The sequence below is a fragment of the Trichechus manatus genome, unplaced genomic scaffold (genome assembly GCF_000243295.1).
Source record: "Trichechus manatus latirostris isolate Lorelei unplaced genomic scaffold, TriManLat1.0 scaffold00180, whole genome shotgun sequence".
Taxonomy (NCBI): domain Eukaryota; kingdom Metazoa; phylum Chordata; class Mammalia; order Sirenia; family Trichechidae; genus Trichechus; species Trichechus manatus.
Genome location: NW_004444116.1, coordinates 3,381,334 through 3,400,735, shown reverse-complemented (window position 1 = coordinate 3,400,735; position 19,402 = coordinate 3,381,334). Strand labels below are relative to the sequence as shown.

Genomic DNA, 19,402 nt, shown 5'->3' with positions numbered 1-19,402 from the left:
TCCCCTTGTTCTCTTCGAATGACTGACTCTTAGTCTATGTACAGTTTCCTCATGAACACAATGAAGTGTTCTGGAATTCCCAGTCTTCCCAATGTTATCCATAATTTTTTATGATCCACACAGTCAAATGCCTTTGCATAGTCAATAAAACACAATAAACATCTTTCTGGTATTCCCTGCTTTCAGCCCAGATGTATCTGACATCAGCAATGATACCCCTGTTCCATATCTTCTTCTGACTGCAGCTTGAATTTCTGGCAGTTCCCTGCAGTGTGTTGCTGCAACCGTTTTTGAATTATCTTCAGCAAAATTTTAATTGAGTGTATAGTAATGATAATGTTTGATAATTTCCTCATTTGGTTGGATCACCTTTCTTTGGAATGGACAGATATGGAGCTCTTCCAGTCAATTGGTCAGATAGCTGTCTTCCAAATTTCTAGGCATAGACAAGCAAGCACCTCCAGCGCCGCAGCCGCATCTGTTTGTTGAAACATCTCAGTTGGTATTCTGTCAGTTCCTGAAGCCTTGTTTTTTGCCAATGGCTTCAGTGCAGCTTGGACTTCTTCCTTTAATACCATTGGTTCTTGATCATATGCTACCTCCTGAGATGACTGAACTTCAACCAACTCTTTTTGGTACGGTGATTCTGTATGTTCCGTCCATCTTTTTTGATGCTTCCTGCGTTGATCAATATATTCCCCATAGAATCCTTCAGGATTGCAACTCGAGGCTTGAATTTTTTCTTCAGTTCTTTCAGCTTGAGAAATGCTTAGCGTGTTCTTCCCCTTTGGTTTTCTTACTCCAGTTGTTTGCACATTTCAAGACTTTGTTTCCTGGAGCCGCCCTTTGAAATCTGTTCAGCTCTTTTACTTCATCATTTCTTCCATTCGCTTTAACTGCTCTGCGTTCTCAGATCCATATAATTAGAGTTCGAAATATGAAATGAGGGGTTTCCTCGCTGCCAGCGGCAGATTCCGAAAATAATTCGGAGGCGTGGGCAGACCCGTCTTCGCTTACAAGCGAATCCCAGGAATCTGACATCCATTCAGACTTTGTAATAAGGAAATAAGCGCTATGGAAGCTTTTTTCTTCTTTTAATGCCTATTCCTGTATCCACTGTACCTAGAATATATATATTTCAATAATAGAGGAATTTATTAATTGAATAATTTGCGTTGGGCCAGTTCTAGGAGCAATGCGTTCGGGAGCTGTCTCCGGAGCCTGGGAATACAAGTCCAAAAACCAAAAAACAAACCCCTTGCCGTCCACTCGACTACAACTCCTAGTGACCCCATAGGACACAGTAAAATTGCTCCACAGAGCTTCCAGGGAGAACCTCATGGATTTTGAACTGTTTGTGTTTTCGTTAGCTGTCAAAGCACTTGACCACTACGCCACAAGAACAGGAGTCAGAGAGCGGGAAACCTGCCTAACCTTTCAGGCAATGAGCAGAGGCCACGCTGGGCAAGAAGAATCAGCGTCTATTAGGCAGCGAAAAAGAGAGTTTGGCAGCGGTGGGATTCGAACCCACGCCCCCGAAGAGACTGGAGCCTTAATCCAGCGCCTTAGACCGCTCGGCCACGCTACCACCTACAAGCCTCGTCTCGGTTATTTTTTTTTTTTATTATTTTAAGAGTAAACATTGTCCCTTTCCTGCACCACGGTTAGCGCCTTCCTGACCGCTATCTTTTCTCTGGCTCTTTCCTTATCACACCCCGCGAACCCCTGCCTGACGCTAATTACCGCCCAGCCAAACTCCCTACACTTCACTTCACCACTGCTGAGAGTGATGGGGAGAGGACCAGAGGACCCGAAAAGCCCGCCCCTTTGTCACCGTGAATAGTGACGCCTGGTGAGAGCCCCGACGCCGCCAAATAAGCCCTCGAAAGGTTTTGGCCAAGGAGACGGTACGAAAGAACCCGGAGGGGACCCCCATTCACCCACCACCGGAAACAGAGCACCTCCACGGAACACCAAGAAAGGGACAGAAGGAGCGGTCCTTGCTAGTAATCAGGTAGCCGTCTGATGAGGAAGCAGAACCTACTATACTAAAATACAGGATTAGAGAATTTTTTCTTCATGGACAATGAGCCAGCGCTCATAACAGGAGGAAAAAATCACGCAGTTTTCAAAGACAGCTTCTTGTCTCTAATCTAATCAGCTTGATTTGGAGAAGTAAAAAACAGGCATAAATCAAGATAGTCCATTTCTCAAGCGCATTCAGGGGTCCCACCGAGACTGCTCCTTAAAAGCAAGGATATAAAAAAAAATGAAGCAAAAGATTCTTGCTACACACAGAGGAGACAAAATATGACATGATGAGCAGAGGGTGGTTCAGGAAGTAATTGCCACCCGGTCTAGAGGACTGTTTTCTTGTGAAACATTAGGCAGAAAGACACGAATACCTGCAGTATAATGAATAAACAATTCGTTGAAAATCTATAGCTTGTCATTTTGCAGTTGAAACGCCAATCCCAGCGCTGCATTTCTAAGCAGAAAATGCCTCACATGAAAATTGAAAGTTAATTTATATACAAATTAATATTTAGCTGTTATACGCTTCCCCTTCGTCCTGGATCAAAAACACGGAAGGATGAAAAGAAGTTTCCCTGGCCGGGAATCGAACCCGGGCCGCGGCGGTGAGAGCGCCGAATCCTAACCACTAGACCACCAGGGAAGTTATTGGAAGTGTTCTGAAATATTCCTACGAGTTTAATCTTATACATACTTTCTGCTTCTCCAACAAGTTACAGATAGATTATATTCATATATGCACCAACCTCCTTTTCTGTACCAAACAGTAAAATCAGGACAAGGGGGGACGTTTGACAGTGCTGAAGAAGGAATAATTCACGTAACATGTAGCTAGGTGGGGCCTCCTGCTCCGCCCCGGGCCAGTGGATTCAACTGGAGACAAATTGTAGCATTTAACTAAGTCACTCGGACAGTTATCACATTAATTTATAATTGTCTTCTTTCCTTTCTCCTCATAAAATGGTGAGCGTTCTAAAACAGAAACTTTTTTTGTTTATCCTTGGTTCCCTCAAAGTGTTTGTCATGATGTGTATTAAATCAAAAAACCAAAGCCACTGGCGTCCAGTTGATTCCGATTCATAACGACTATACGACAGGGTAGAACTGTCATATAGGGTTTCCAGGGCTGTAAACCTTTACGGAAACCGACTGCCACATCTTTCTTCCGATGTCTATTAAGTAGATGCTTAATAGTGAATAAAAAGACTGACAAGATAAAGCCATTATACTTTATTTCACGAAGTATGTGGGAGGAGCCGAAATAGCTCAGTTGGGAGAGCGTTAGACTGAAGATCTAAAGGTCCCTGGTTCGATCCCGGGTTTCGGCACACAGTGCTTCCTTTTGGAGCTGAAAGACACAGGGGGATTGTTGTATGATCGACATCCCGGTAGAAGAAAGAGGCAGAGGCAAGTGTGCTAAAGAAGCATCACTTCTCCCTGTTCTTGTTTATATTTACTGTTTTCTTTTACTTTCTTGGTTCGGGCTCTGTTCCATGTCTGCTGTGTTCCTCTTTCTCCAAAACTACCCCTGCTTCATTCTCATGGAGTTGTCCCAACAACCTTAAAATCCAAAGTCCAGGGGCCCCAAAGGACCCTCCTTTCTCTTGTTCATTTCTAACGTCTTTTCCCCTTAATCTTATTTTCTACTAGCTTCTAATAACAAAGGGGAACCTGTCCTCCAGATAAATGTGGGAAGAGAGACGTTTAATAAAATTACATTTTATTTTCAAACTTATGTTTCCTCAATAAGTATTCATTAAGTAAGTGGTCTCTTAAGCGACTCTGAAGGGAAAGAGAGAGGCAGGGCAGGGGCACTGAAGGAAAGGTTCTTGGAACAGGGAGCCATCTGAATTAATTCAAGAAGTGGCTCTTGGCTGGGTTAGGGGGGAACTTGAATGTTGAAGGAGAGAAACAGAACCAGAATATTCCCTCAACCGCCTTTATCTCTACTTCTCAGTTTGCTGGAAACCCTGGTGGTGTAGTGGTTAAGGGCTGTGGCTGCTAACAAAAAGTCAGCAGTTGGAATCCATCAGGTGCTCCTTGGAAAGGGTGGGGCAGTTCTACCCTGTCTGGCATTGAGTCAACAGCAATGGGTTTTTGTTTTTAATTTGCTAGTTACCTAATCTTCTTACTTCTTACTTAGACAAAAAGTTTTCCCTCATTGCCATGGCTGATACTCCATCTGAGTTTTTGGTCCCTTTCCCCATTCCTTAAGGACTATGGGTCATCTGTCTCCCTTTTTGCCCTTATGTCTTTTGATCTCTCTTTCCCTTAATTAATTCTTCAAACTACAGAATGCCCAAATCGCCAAACACAGGAACAGTGCAAGACAGTGTTTGCCTCCACTTTCTTGCCTCATCACTTGCTCATCAACGGAAATCTGCCTTCCAATCCCACAAGATCATTACCGTCAGCTTCCTAACTGTCAAATGGCTTGCTTGACTTAAAAGGTTCTAGACTTAATTTTGTTCAGTATGCAAATCTATTGACAACACTTTCTTCATGAAACTCTGCTCTTTTAGACCTTGGACTGGAGTCTCTCCCAATTTTTCTGAACTCTCTGGCTGCTCCATTTAATTTTTGTTCCCCTCCCTCTAATAACTCCTTAGACATGGCTACTTCTCAGGGTCCTGACTTTGGTTGTCTTTTTCTTTTTTTTCCTTTTTTTTTAAGATAATTGTAGATTCACATGCAGTTATAGCAAATAATACCGGAGAGAGCCCATGTACCTTTTACCCAAGAGTACTTGGAAAACGCAATACAGACCGTTGCCTTGATGTTTTGGGAAAGGCAGAGGGCAGCGTGGAGAAACCTCTAGGATAATAGGCCACTAAGAAGAGTTTTTTCGGGTGCCAACCGACTGAAACACTCTTCCGTGAGTGCAAAACCTGAAAATCAAGCAAAGGGTAGTATGTGACCCTGCCCTGCACGTGAAGTCACGTGGTCCTCTGTGTGCAAACATAATGCTGGAGTAAAACAAACAGTTTTTAAGAAGAAAATCCTGAAAAGGAAACTTGAAGAAAAGAGACCGGGTCTCGTCGGATGTCTCGGGCGGAACTGCGAACATTGCTCGCAGGCGCGATCCCACCGCCGCCCAGCACGGGGAGTTTGACCTGCTCCGTTTCCGACCTGGGCCAGGTCCCCCCCTCCTTAGACAACCTGGTGCCCCTGGGCTCCCCCAGGAGCCCCATGTTGGTGCCATGCCCGGTGCGGACGCCCGCTTCACACAGCGCCTTAGTCCCGAACCCCCGAGCACCCACGATCCGCCGACCTCAGCCTCCCGGAGAAGCTGGGATTACAGGCGCGCGCCACCGTGCCCGGCGCTGGCTAGTGCCGAGCGGTGGGCCTGGAGGCTGCAGACCGCCGCCGAGTGGGCGGGGCGGGGCGGGGCGGGGCGGGGCGGAGCGGCAAGACCAGCCTTTGGTTCCTTTACTCCCCAGCCCACTGCCCGTTCTAGATTGCAGAGGTGGGTGATAGAACCCAGCTGAAGAGACGCAGAAAGCACCAGCAGAGATGTGAACGAGCATCCCTTGCTATGTTGTCTTCGGAATCTTTGCAAAAGGTCAGTTGAACAAATGGCTGTAAATTTAATAAGGGAAAAGGTGAGGGCTGTGTTTATGTGTTTCGCAAACTTAAAATGTGAATAGGAAGTCAAGTGGGGAATCTTACTAAAATACAGATTCTAATTCTGTAGGTCTGGGATCGAGCCTGAGAAGCTTTCAGAAACACTAACTAGACAATAGATAAGTGGTAACTTTAGCGAAGGGTAAGACAGTACACAACGCTGGGGAAGCCAGCGCAATTTAACCAAAGCAAGGTCATGGAAGCTTCATAGACACATCCAGCTCCCTTAGGGACCCAGTTACTGGGCTGAGGGCTGGGGACCATGGTCTTGGGGGGACATCTAGCTCGATTGGCATAATACAGTTTATTAAGAAAATGTTCTACATACAACTTTGGTGAGTAGCGTCTGGGGTCCTAAAAGCTTGTGAGCGGTCATCTAAGATACTCCACTGATACCACCCGGTCTGGAGCAAGGACGAATGAAGAAAACCAAAGACACAAGGAAAAGATTAATGCAAAGGACTAATGAACCACAATTACCACAGGCTCCACCAGACTGAGTCCAGCACAGCTAGATGGTGCCTGGCTACCATCACCAACTGCTGTGACAGGGATCACAATAGAGGGTCCCAGATAGAGCTGGAGAAAAATGTAGAACAAATTCTAACTCACACACACACACAAAAGACCAGACATACCGGACTGACAAGGACTGGAGAAACCCGGAGAGTATGGCCCTGGTACACCCTTTTAGCTCAGTAATGAAGTCACTCCTGAGGTTTACTCTTCAGCCAAAGATTAGACAAGCCCATAAAACAAAAATGAGACTAAATGGGCACACAAGCCCAGGGGCAAGGACAAGAAGGCAAGAGGGGACAGGAAAGCTGGTAATGGGGAGCCCAAGTTGAGAAGGGGAGAGTGTTAACATGCCATGGGGTTGGCAACCAATGTCAGAAAACAATATGTGAGTTAATTGTTTAAGGAGAAACTAATTTGCTTTGTAAACCTTAAGTAAAATTTTAAAAAAAAGAACCTCTCAGGTTGGGCAGATGATGCTGATCAGGGGTTCATGCTGTAAGTGACAAGGTTCTTGACACTTTGGAACCTAATGGTTCTACTCTGTTTCATTTAACAGCCACGTAATTATGATTTACAACATCAGGATAAAAAATAAGCATTAGAATACATTTTTTTAAAGATATCCATAGTTCTACCCCCACAACTAATTAGGGACTTTTCCCTTTTACCTTTTTTATACGTAGTTCTTCTTCCTATACATAGAAAAATTTTTACATGGTTGAAACCATGGTATTTGCACTGTTTCATGTCGGGTGCATTTTCCTTTTGTGGTGAGTGGTAAATATATGCAGAGAATTGTTCACTCCTGTCAGCCAACATTTACTAAGACCTTTCTTTATATCATATATACCAGGCCCAGCTGGGGAATCTGAGAGCTCAAAATACATTCTTACAGGGAATTTATGGCCTAATGAAGAATGTTGTTGTTGTTGTGTGCCATCGAGTCAATTCCCACTCATAGCAACCCTATAGAACAGAGTAGAACTGCCCCATAGGGCTTCCCAGGCTGTAATCTTTACGGAAGCAGACTTGTCAACATTTTTCTCACATGGAGCGGCTTGGCGGGTTCAAACCACCAGCCTTTAGGTTAGTAGCCAAGCGCTTAACCACTGTGCCACCAGGGCTCCTTTGATGAAGAGTAGAGATAAATAAACCAGAGATAATTAATATGCACTCATATATTCTTCCATATATGTAAAGGCAGTGTGTCATGTATAAGATCATCAATAAATACAGGCACCTAACATAAGATAGATATGGTTTACTAGAGGAGGTGATAGCTAAAATGTGACTTAAAGATGATCTATAATTAGGCACAGTTCTACTTGGACACACAAGTAGTCGCCATGAGTCAGAATAGACTCAACGGCAACTGGTGGTGGATAATTAGACAGGTAAGGAAGAACATGAGAAAGACCTTTTGAGGATGAGGTAACAGCATGTACAAAGCTGAAAAGGTGTGACTGTCTGGGAAAATCACTAGTTCCATAGTTCAGTTAGACTTGAGCAGAGAGTCGAAGGTTCATGGGCCAAGAGGAAGAAGATGAGGCTGCAAGGGGCAGGCGGGGAGGGGAAAGTTACCTTGTGTGGTAGCTAGTCTCCAAAAATGGTCTCCAGTGGAGCATGGCTCTCAGTAATCAGCCTTGTGTAGCCTCTTGCCACAGTGAATCTTGGCCGACCTCATAGAATTTCATAGAAGTGACAATGTAGCAGTTCCAGGCCTGAGCCAATAGGAATCTTACAGCTTCTGTCTTTGTTTCTTAGAATGTTCAGTCTTGGGAAGCTTTGTCTCTGAACCCAGTCACCAGGCTGTGAGAAGTCCAAATCACGTGGGGGGCCATGGCTAGGCACTCTGGGCGACAGCATCAGCTGAGCTCCTAGCAGACCACCAACATCAGTAGCCACTGCCAGTTAATGTGAGTGAGCCATCTTGGATAGTCTAGCCCAATCAAACCCTCAGATGCCATTGACAGCCATCTCATTTGTTATCTCCAGTTATTTTGAAAACTTTTAATAAATCTTTTTTTTTTTTTTGGTCTATCAGAAATCATCCATTTTCATCCTATAAGCCAGATGTTGTCCTTGAAGCTTACTGGAACCTCTCCTTAATTCTTTGTTCTTTTCATAAATAGTGTTTCTTCAGTCTTTGGTGAGGTAGTTGCTTTGAGTGTCCAATTTTTTAGCAAGTCAACTAAGACATAGCCATACCGGACCAAAAAATCATAATTATATATCATCAGTTATATACACATGTGATATTTACATTAAAAATCTTAAAAATAGTTGTTTATTTCAAATCATATATTATCCTGTATTATTTATTTTCTGTTACATAAATGCTTTTATATGTAAAAACAATAGGTGATTTAACAAAGGTAATTAGTAGTAATTAACAATAGAACTAATTACATAAATAGTATGTGTGAGAAAATATAATAATATTTTATAATGTTTCTTTGTGTTCTCTGAGGCAGTAATGTTTTTAACTTTTTAAAAGTCTTTATTGGATATTAAAATTTCATAGGCTGTATTATTTGAATTCTTAAACTACATTAGTGTAAGAGGAATGTAAATACAAAGAAGAATGTAAAATACTATAAGAACATAAAAGAATATAAATACAATAAGACTACTTAAACAGATATTACCTATACTTAATAAAAAATAACAATGACATGGTTCTTTCTGTCACATGATACAGTAGGATATTTTTACCCTTTCTGTCTCCTTTTCCAATATTACTTCTCTGAACTGCCTGCAGTCTTTAGTACATTCTTATTTTCTTTTACAAAGTAATAAAACTGAACACAGTCAAAGACAAAACTCACTTTGACTTGGAGCTCTGCTCTTACCACGCTCATATTATTCTGATTCCTGGTGTTGTTCCAATGTGATGACATCAAGCTAAATATCTTCTCAACAAAACACATTTGAGCATGTAACATAGAATACTCAGGATTTTACTTACTAGCAAAAGTAGACTTTTAGACTTGTTGCAATTTGTATCCAGCTCCCCTCAAAATGTCTGTCTACTTTGTATCTACTGGCTTGTTTTCAATAGATCATCTGTTTGTCAATCAGATCCTTTACATCTATAAAATCATGGTATCATCTCCGTGTCTAAAATGTTCGTCATTTTTAAATACTCCAGAGCACATTAGATGTATCACAATCTAATCTTCCCTTTCTCAGGAAAAATGGTTTTAAAGTACAGGAGTAACCTGAACATGTGAAATCAAAGCTGGACTCCAAATAAGTTATAGTTTTCGTAAAGAAATTGAGACAAGCCTCCTTAACTTAGCTGCCCTTTTCGGGTGACTTTTTTATTTTATTTTATTTTATTCTAAAGTAGTCTTATTTCTTAAAAGAGTCATTTTTTGGTGCAAGAGTTTTTGTCACAGTGTACAGCTAACATTGAACAATGTTGAAGAAAGCATATAAATTTGTTTTACTGTAAGCTTTTTTCCATTCTGATCCTCAAAGTATTTCCAAATTAAAGAAGCACATTCTTCTTGTCCCACACTATGAGAATATTATTTTACCGAAGGCCAAAATTTTTTCGACATCTGGCCACAATGATAGCCATCTTCCAGGCACATGTCTATGGAGGCTATCTCCTTCCTTTTCTGTGAAGTAAAACAATCTCATTAAGCACTTCTACATACTTTGAGGAAACTAAAAAGTGACTATAAACCTCAATAAACCACGAAAGCCTCAATATCATGAGTAGGCAAATCACAGTTGCCTTTAGCAGTGTTGTGTATAAGATGTGAATAACATTTACCAGCTAAATCTTTTCATTTTCTGTGGTAAGAAGTTTATAGACATAATGGAAATTTGCCAGATTTACATGTGCATTGTCTGCCGAACATGCAAATAGATGAGCAACGCCTAGTTTCTATTTGAACAAGATAGCAACAATCTTATATGTTTTTTGTGGTTTCTTTAAATCTTGGTACATATCAAGGAGATTTGAAACTTTGTGTCTCAAATTAAAGTACCTAAAACCTAGGGGAAACATTTTTTGTTGCATGGCTTCAAGTTGATACACTGCAGAGAGCAAGGTTGTTGGTAAGAGCTGAAAAAATCAGCTCCAAGTTGTAAAGAGTCCAATACACGTTACCAAAATTTCCCCTTTTGTTTGCCCACAGTACGTTTTAGTTGCAACCTCTGAATCTGGAAATAAAGGATAAAGGAAATCATAAGATAATGCAAGTGCTTTCCTGTGGTATGCTCAATGCAATTTTCAACTGAACGTTTGTGTCATTTGGGGAAATGAAAAAACTTTGATTGATTTAGAAGTTCTTGCCTGTCTCATGCTGGACTTGTAAGATTCCGTCTCCATATTTGTTTTCACATGCCCTTTTCCACCATGCCCAATCCCAAATTCTTTTTTGCATATTGTGCAGCATGTTCTGTCTTGATTATTTACCTCCTTAATCCAGTTGTATGTGTCCTTCCTTCTGTCATTAAAATAGCGTAGTCATTTACACTTCTCCAGCGATGTCTGGGTCATGCTGGTGTTGGCATTGTAATTGTTCTCATTTTCATTATCTGAATTCTTAGAAAACATGTTCATAATAGTTAAAATGTTAAAAAAATAAACCAGCACTGTCTCGACACAAACCACAACAGTTAATCCAAAAGCAGAGCCAAAGATGGACTGTTCACCCTCACAACTACGACATGCTTACGTGGCACATTTAATTCGCATCACTGAGAGTTATGCAACAGTAGATGATTCATTACTGTAAACCAAAAATCGAGGTTGCTATCGGCAGCAGTCAGGGAGAAACAGCGGCATCAACTAGTGAAGTCAGAGAATCTATGCCCTATCCAAAAAACATCTAACTGTTGTCGTCGAGTTGACTCTGACTAATGGTGAATCCATGTGTTACGGAGTAGAACTGCTCCATAAGGTTTTCTTGGCTGCAATGTTTAGAGAAGCAGATCTTCAGGCCTTTCTCCCGCGGTGCCACAGTAGTGGGTCTGAATCGTCCGCCTTTAGGTTTGCAGCTGAGCGCAAAGTGTTTGCGTCACCCAGGGACTTTGCCCTACCTATTTGACACTAAAATCAGTGTTGCTTTAAGCTCCTGTTTTGGAGAAGGTGGAGCTGTCAGATGGGTTTTTGTGCTTTCTTCAATCTTCCGTACCCATATCTGAAAACCTAAAATCCGAACTTTTCGCAATAGTAGGAGTTTCCCGAGAGATGAGATTTTCAGTGGTAAAGCCGGGACGGTGTCCAGGCAAACAAACACAGTGAGTACAACAGGCTTTTCACCTCTGCCTGCTCCTGTTACTACAACTCGTTCACGTACTAGCAGATTCCCAAGAGGTGGCACCAAGAACACCTTGTTCCTTTAAACCTTCAAGTCGCACACTTCCGGGAATCTTTTGGACCTCCTGCTGACCGAGTACTGATCAAGGAAGATTGTCGTGGATTGAAAAGTGGGACTTTCTTTTTTACAATGACAGACAACTCTAGAAGTCTGTGAAGGGGGTAAACAAGATAAATTGGTAGTTGGAGACCGAGGTGCGGAGTCAAAGGATATTAGTAGAAACACTTGAATGTGTTTCGATACTCATGGGAAAGATCCGGTATGGAGGGAGAGAGGCATGGTGAGGGAGAGCAAAATGGACGGGCGGCGGTGCAGGTAAGTGTGCTGATTTCTGAACAGAAAGTTTAGAAAAATTTCCATCTGACTTGAGAGGTGGGGATAATCTGTTCAGAGTGGGAGAGAGAAGGCAAAAGATCAACAGCGATTTTTCTTCATCTCATTCAGGTATTAGAAGGTGTTGCACTATTCCAGACGTTCTTGAAGAACACTTCATTTTAGACATTTAAGATGAAGGCAATCTAGAACAGTAAAACCAAGACGTTTAAACAAAGTAAACTTCAGTGGTAAAATTATGTGATGAGATAAGTTAGTCATCCGCCTCCTTAGCGCAGTAGGCAGCGCGTCAGTCTCATAATCTGAAGGTCCTGAGTTCGAGCCTCAGAGGGGGCAGTAGTTTTGCCCATACTCTTCGAAAGCTGTTGTTCCATGCCACTCTCTACTTCTATTAACACCTGGCTATTGGGCCCTGATGTATGTTGTCCAAGAGATGAAGTCTAAACTTTCTCCCTCATGACTGCCATTCAATTTCTGGAAGACTCTAGTATTTCCTACTTTAGTTCTCCTTTCCTTGAAAAGTGTTGTCATCTTCTTCTCTTTCCAATGGACAAGCTCTTTTGTCCAAGTTCCTCTGATTTCAATACTGAAGACGTTTTCTGATTAATGCAGAATACAGTAAGAGTATCAATTTCTTCTTGGGACAGTATCCTTGTAATGATGCAATTTAAGTTATTGGAAAAACTAATAGAGAGAGAGATGAAAACCTGATATTCAGTTTTCTCAATCTCAATAAATGAGACTAATTTGGACTTCTTTAAGTCCTTATAACTAAACAGCTACCAAGTCCCATTTTTATTTCTTCATACATACATGAAATCTCCTTGCTTTATGGCCTCCCTTTATAATCAGGTCTTAACTAGCTTTCCTATCCCATCTCTCACTCACCAACCTCCCATCAAATTACCTTATCCTCTTTTATTTTCCTCATAGCCCTTACTAGTCTATGAAGTTGCCTTGCCCTTTTATTTAACACCTTTATTGTCTATTCTCCACCCCACCCTCCACACTCATTAGATTGTAAGTTACATGAGATTCATCACTGTGTAAGTTTTATCCATTCTTGTTTCCAGTGCCTAGCACAGTATCTGACAAACAATATTTGTTGAATACATCAATGAACTAATTAATATATTAAATTTTATTCTTTTCTTCCCATTTTCCCTGTCACTATCCTACTCCAGGCAATCAATTGTAATAGTCCCCTCAGGGATCACACTTACTGAAATTCATCCCGAAGGTTATACCTCTCTGGCCCAGTCTGCGTTGGAAAAAGAAAGGATAATCCTTGGAGTGCTCCTCCAAGGCATCTGGACCTTGAAGAGTCTATATTTCAGGATAGCTTTCTCAAGAGTTCATTCTTGTGCAGACTTAGGGAGTTACATAATAGGGGACATCTTAACATTGCTTCTGGACTCTCAGCCTCTGGTTTTAGGAACTTCCATTTGCCACAGTTAAAGAGATGCAGTTAAAGATTTGGGAGTAGCCAAGAAGCTGGAATGCCTGGCTGTTTAGGCAGTTCCTCAGAGAATGGTTGGGTCTCGTTGGAGGCATCACCAGTCAAATTCTCTTCATCTCCTTTGCAGAATCAAATAGTTTTTTCATTCACCTAGAGTTTTTCAGGTTTGCAGGACTTACAATAACCAAACGTAAGAGACATTCCAAGCCAGAGTGCCAAAGAATTAATAAACAATGAGGATTATAGCTGTATTGGTGGTTGGCCAGTATATTGTCTCCTATGTAAAATAAACTCTTCAGGGAAAAGCAAATAACATCAGAAATTTTCCCTGTGCACCTGTAATCAGAATAATGAGAGTAATAAAATATTAATGATGGTCTGGTGAATTCACCAGCAAGAAGCCAAGCCAAACAAATTTGTAGTTGCGTTAGCCCATGTGGCCAGCCCTGGGCGGAGATGGAAATACAGAGTTCAGTTCATACTTTCCTTAAACAAGATTACAATACCATTGGTCAGATAAGAGATATTTAGTTCTATTTTATTATTACCTTTCTATTTCCTTGTCACGTTTATTGAACTTGGATGTCCAAAAAGTCCTCCTCAACCACTCATTTACCAACCAACTCTTTAGTAGATAACTTCTACTTCACTCTTACGGACTTATACAGATCGTTAACCTCATTCTTAACAAGAGGAACGTAGTGACTTCACTCTGGCTTTATTTTTTAGTTAAATGAGATTGAGAGGTAAGTTCAGGTTCTGGCATAAGGCCATGTGCTCCCAGGTGCTCTTGAAATGTTAGTTCACGTCACAAAACTTGGGGCAATCTCACTGAAGAGCTTCCATGCACTCACCTCACTACCATTCATTCTTTAGTTTGCACCAGATTCAGCTAACCTTTTGGGAGCCAAACATTTGACCTTAAAGTTTCTGGTTAGACACTTAAAGAAGAGAGGGAACTCTCCCGAACAGGGACTTGAACCCAAGACCCTCAGATTAAAGGTTTGGTTCTCAGCGTCAAATAATATTGAGAGGTCAAGTAAGGTGTTCATTTCTCAGGTTCCTTTTTTCTATAATGAGAATTATTCCATCTTCTTCAAAGGATTGTTTTAAGAATTAAAATAAGAGATATGGACTATGAAATATCTGGTATGGAGTCCCTGGGTGGTGCAAACAGTTAACGCACTTGGCTGCTAACTAAAGGGCTAGAGGTTCGAGTCCATCCGGATGTGCCTTGAGAAAAACCCTGGAGATCTACTTCTGAAAAATTGACCACTGAAAACCCTATGGGGCATAGTTCTATTCTGACACACATGGGTTTGCCATGAGTCCAAATAAATTCAATAGCAACTGGTTTCTTTCTTTTGCTTTTCTTTTTTTTTTTTTTTTTTTTTTTTAGTGAACTGGCATAGAAGAGACCTTTGATAACAAAAAAACCTACCAACTAAATATCTGTTAAAGAAGGAGCCCTGGTGACACAGTTGCTAAGCACTCAGCTGCTAACCAAAATGTTGACAGTTTGAACCCACCAGCACTCTGTGGGAGAAAGATATGACAGTCTGCTTCTGTAAAGATTACTGTCTTAGAAACCCTATGAAGCAGTTCTACTCTGTCCTATAGGGTCACTATGAGTCGGAATGGACTCAGTGTCAATAGGATGGAAACTGTGTGGCTTGGGCAAATTACATGTCAACTCTAAATATCTTAAAGGTATTATAAATCTTTAGGTTTGATAACACTTGGGGATGTGTGTCTTTAAATATTTGAAAAGCTATAATGTGAAGTACATTTATGATACTTTTATCACATTAATACAAGTACATATTTTAAAAGGTCATATTATACTACAAGGCTAGTAATAAAGAATAGCAGTTCTCTCTTGAGCCAACTATTGTATTATGATTACATTCTCTAATTATTTTTTACTACATTTGCATGCAGTTTTCTTCATTATGATACCTTATCATAGGACGGAAGTTTTGTTGCCAGGGCAACCACAGTGGATTTTTGGAAGAATCTCTGCATTGAACAACACCAGAGGGTATTGTCCATATAGAATAGAAGCATAGCATGTGACTGGTGCCCCTCTGGAGTTGTGCAATAAAATTTTCTCTTCTTGGTGGCACATGTGTGTGTATGTGTGTATAAGAAAGGCATGGTTGTTGGTCTCAGGGAACATCTAGCTCAATTGGCATGACACAGCTTATAAAGACAATGCTCTACATTCTACCTTGGTGAGTAGTGTCTGGGGTCTTAAAAGCCTGTGAGTGGCCACCTAAGATACTCCACTGGTCTCATCCCTTCGGGAGCAAGGGAGAATGAAGAGAACAGGATATAAAGAAAAGATTAGTCCAAAGGACTAATTGTCCACAGCTATCAAGGCCTCCACCGGACTGAGTCCAGTACAGCTAGAAGGTGCCCGGCTACCACCACTGACTGCTCTGACCAGGATCACAACAGAGTGTTCTGGACAGAGCTGAAGAAGGATGTAGAACATAATTCTAACTCACAAAAAAAAAGACCAGATTTACCAGCCTAAAGGTGACTGAAGAAACCCCGAGAGTATGGCCCCCAGACACACTTTTAGCTCAGTGGTGAAGTTATCACCATTCAGCCTGGGAGTGGACAGCCCCGTAAAACCAAATGAGACTAACGAGGTACAGTAGTCCAGTGACAAGGGCCAGAAGGCAGAAGGGGACAAGGAAGCTGGTGATAGGGAAGCCAAGGTTGAGTAAGGATATTGTTGATGTGTTGTGAGATTGTTAACCATTGTCATAGGGCAACATTTGTAGTAACTGTTAAATGAGAAACTATTTTGTTCTGTAAGCCTTCATCTTAAGTGAGAATAACAGCACAATTAGAAGAGCGTAGTCAATGTCACTGAACTGTGTGTGTGCATGTAGAAATTTTTAAAATGGTCTATCTTTGGCTATGTGTATTTTCACCAGAAAAAAAGGTTGAGAAGTTAGAGGGTTGACATGTTGTGGGGTTGTTAACCAATGTCATAAAACAATATGTGTACTACTGTTTCATGAGAAACTATTAGTTCTGTAAGCCTTCACCTGAAGTATAATAAAAAAAAAAAAAAAAAAAGAATGGCATGGTTGTGATGTCTTACCTCCTCTAACTTCACAAGGCGGGAGGAGAATCAAGATCAACAGCCCAAGGCTGATTCCTATGAGGCAGAGGTCAGACATGCCTTGCCTCCACTCTCCAACCTTTTTATCAGTTCTGACACCAGCCATCCCTCCCACAGCACTCTCTACTTCTCTGCTGGGTTCGATAATTCTTTGCAATGGTCACACAGAACTCACAGACAAAACTCACAATTGTGGGGTTTATTAGGGAAATAACAGGTTACAATTCAGGTTCAGGAAACACTCAGGATACAGTTCTTCCATCAGGACAGCCTTTTCTCAGCCGTGCCTGAAGGCAGGCCTCTCTCGGCCCCTTAGTCCTCTTGGGCTTGCCCAGCCTCTACCTTGCTCTGGCAAGTGTTACAAATCTCTTTAGCTCCGCCAATAAGTGCCTGGAGGCACCCCACTATGCCAGTATGCCTTAGCTTAGCAGGATGACAAAAATGACCAATCCTCTTGTTAAGTTTCCATACCCCTTATTTGCATGGTCTCACCCACGCAAGGGTGCCATGCACATTATTTACATTATTAGCAAGCTATTCAATCCCCTTGGTGGGCTGCAAGCACCTTGTTGCATAGTCCTACCCAGACATTTGGTGGGAGTTACAAAGATTATGGCTAGAAGGGCCGTATTAAGTAATTCACTGTACCACAGGGTATACTACCTGAAGCTTGTTCTTTGGTAGATTTCTTAGAAAGCATTCAAGCAAAATATATTCCTGATGCATGTTCTTGCATGTTGATAACACTTTGTGCCTTTTATATTTGTAAATCAGTTTGCAGGATATGAAATACTTGCCTCACAATTTCTTCCTTTGACTATCTTAAGTAAACTACTTCAATATATTTTGGCATAAAGAATTGCTGTTGGAAAGGTTAATTATAACCTAATTTTGTGTCCTTTACAGTCATATGTTCTATATCACCAAAGAGGACATTTGAACAGATAAGCAACACATGAGGAAATGCTCACACTCATTGGCCAATCGAAAGATGCAAATCAAAACTACAATGAGATACCATCTCACTCTGACATTACTGGCACTAATCAAAAAAACAGAAAATAGCAAATCCTAGAGAGGTTGTGGAGAGATTGGAACTCTTACACACTACTGGTAGGAATGTAAAATGGTACAACCACTATTGAAAATGGTATGGTGCTTCCTTAAAAAGCTAGAAATAGAAATACCATACAATCCAGCAGTCCCACTCCTAGGTATATACCCTAAGGAAATAAGAGCCATGACACAAATAGACATATGCACAGCTATGTTCACTGCAGCATTATTCACAATAGCAAAAAGTTGGAAACAATCTAAGTGCCTGTCAACAGATGAATGGATTAACAAACTATGGTACATACGCTCAGTGGAATACTACACAACGCTAGAGAATAATGACATATCTGCAAAACATCTCACAACATGGATGAATCTGGAGAACATTATGCTGAGTGAAATAAGTCAATCACAAAAGGACAGATATTCTATGAGACCACTATTATAAAGAAAAGGTTTACACACAGAGAAAAAAATTCTTTGATGGTTACCAGGGATAAGAGGGTGAGGGAGGAAAATTACCAGATAGATAGAAGACAGATGCTAATATTGGTGAAGGCAGTACACTATATGGGGGAAGTCAGCAAAATAGGAGTAAGGAATGGGAGGACATCAAGAAGAACGACGGAACAAACAGCGACAGGGTAATTGCAACACAGACAATTCTTCAACAATAGTGTTAATAAACACTAACTTACGAATGGATACATAGGCAGATAGGTATACCAAGACTTGTGGGAGAGTGTAATGGAATACACCCACCTGCAGATGTAGGTTTGGGGGTGGATATTTCTACATACACAACTGTAGGTGCTGTTTATATATTACTATAGACAATAGAGCACACAAGGGCAACAGTCAGGGCAACTTCTTAGACATAACCAAACATCTTGTGGGACAAAGTTCCTAGGCTTGAAGGTGAAGGACCATAGTCATCTATGTCAATTGGCACAATATACTTCATAGAGATAAAGTTCTGCACCCAACTTTGATCAGTAGTGTCTGAGGTCTTAAAAGCTTGCAAGCAGCCATGTAAGATACATCTATTAGTCTCTTACCATTCGGAGCAAAGGAAAGTGAAGGAAACCAAAGATAAAAGGAGCAATTAGTCCAAAGGACTGATGGACCACATGAACCACAGCATACATGATCCTGAGACCAGAAGAACTAGATGATGCCTGGCTACCACTACTGACTGCTCTGACTGGGATCACAACAGAGCGTTCGGGAAAAAGCAGGAGAAAAACTGTAGAACAAAAAATCAAATTCAACAAAAAGACCAGACATACTAGTCTGGCAGACTGGAGGAACCCCTGAGACTATGGCCCTAAGACACCCTTCTAAACTGGAACTGAAGCCATTCTTGGAGACCACCTTTCAGCCAAACCATAGACAGGCCCACAATTTAAACAATAACACCCGAGAGGAACGTACTCCTTAGAACAATCAATTATACAAGATCAAAAGGGCAATATTTGCCCAAAAGCAAAGATGAGAAGGCAGGAAGGGATAGAAAATCAGGAAAAAAGGAAACAGGGAAACTAGGATGGAAGTGGGGAGAGTGCTGACACATTGTGGAGAATGAAACCAATGTTATGGAACACTTTATGTACAAATTATTAAATGGGAAACTGATTTGCTGTTTAAACTTACACCTAATGCATATTAAAAAAAAATTTTTTAAGTCACGTGTTCTCTTTGCCTAAATTCCCAAATTATTCTTTTGTTTTTTTCTTTAAAAATCCAGTTACTACAACCATTTTGAAAAATGATATGGCGCTTCCTCAAAAAGCTAGAAATAGGCATACCATTCGATCCAGCAATCCCACTCCTAGGAATATATCCTAGAGAAATAAGAGTCGTCACTCGAATAGACATATGCACACCTATGTTCATGGC

The 19,402-nt window shown here is 41.2% G+C and overlaps 4 non-coding genes across 4 annotated transcripts; 2 read left to right on the top strand and 2 right to left on the bottom strand.

Moving 5' to 3' along the window:
* Positions 1-1,506: 1,506 nt before the first annotated feature.
* Positions 1,507-1,588, bottom strand: TRNAL-AAG (transfer RNA leucine (anticodon AAG)). Its single transcript has one exon. It is a non-coding gene; the product is annotated as a tRNA-Leu (tRNA).
* Positions 1,589-2,605: 1,017 nt separating this feature from the next.
* TRNAE-CUC (transfer RNA glutamic acid (anticodon CUC)) lies at positions 2,606-2,677 on the bottom strand. Its single transcript has one exon. It is a non-coding gene; the product is annotated as a tRNA-Glu (tRNA).
* Positions 2,678-3,289: 612 nt separating this feature from the next.
* TRNAF-GAA (transfer RNA phenylalanine (anticodon GAA)) lies at positions 3,290-3,362 on the top strand. The gene has a single exon. It is a non-coding gene; the product is annotated as a tRNA-Phe (tRNA).
* An 8,750-nt stretch (positions 3,363-12,112) lies between these two features.
* Positions 12,113-12,185, top strand: TRNAM-CAU (transfer RNA methionine (anticodon CAU)). The gene has a single exon. It is a non-coding gene; the product is annotated as a tRNA-Met (tRNA).
* Positions 12,186-19,402: the final 7,217 nt, after the last annotated feature.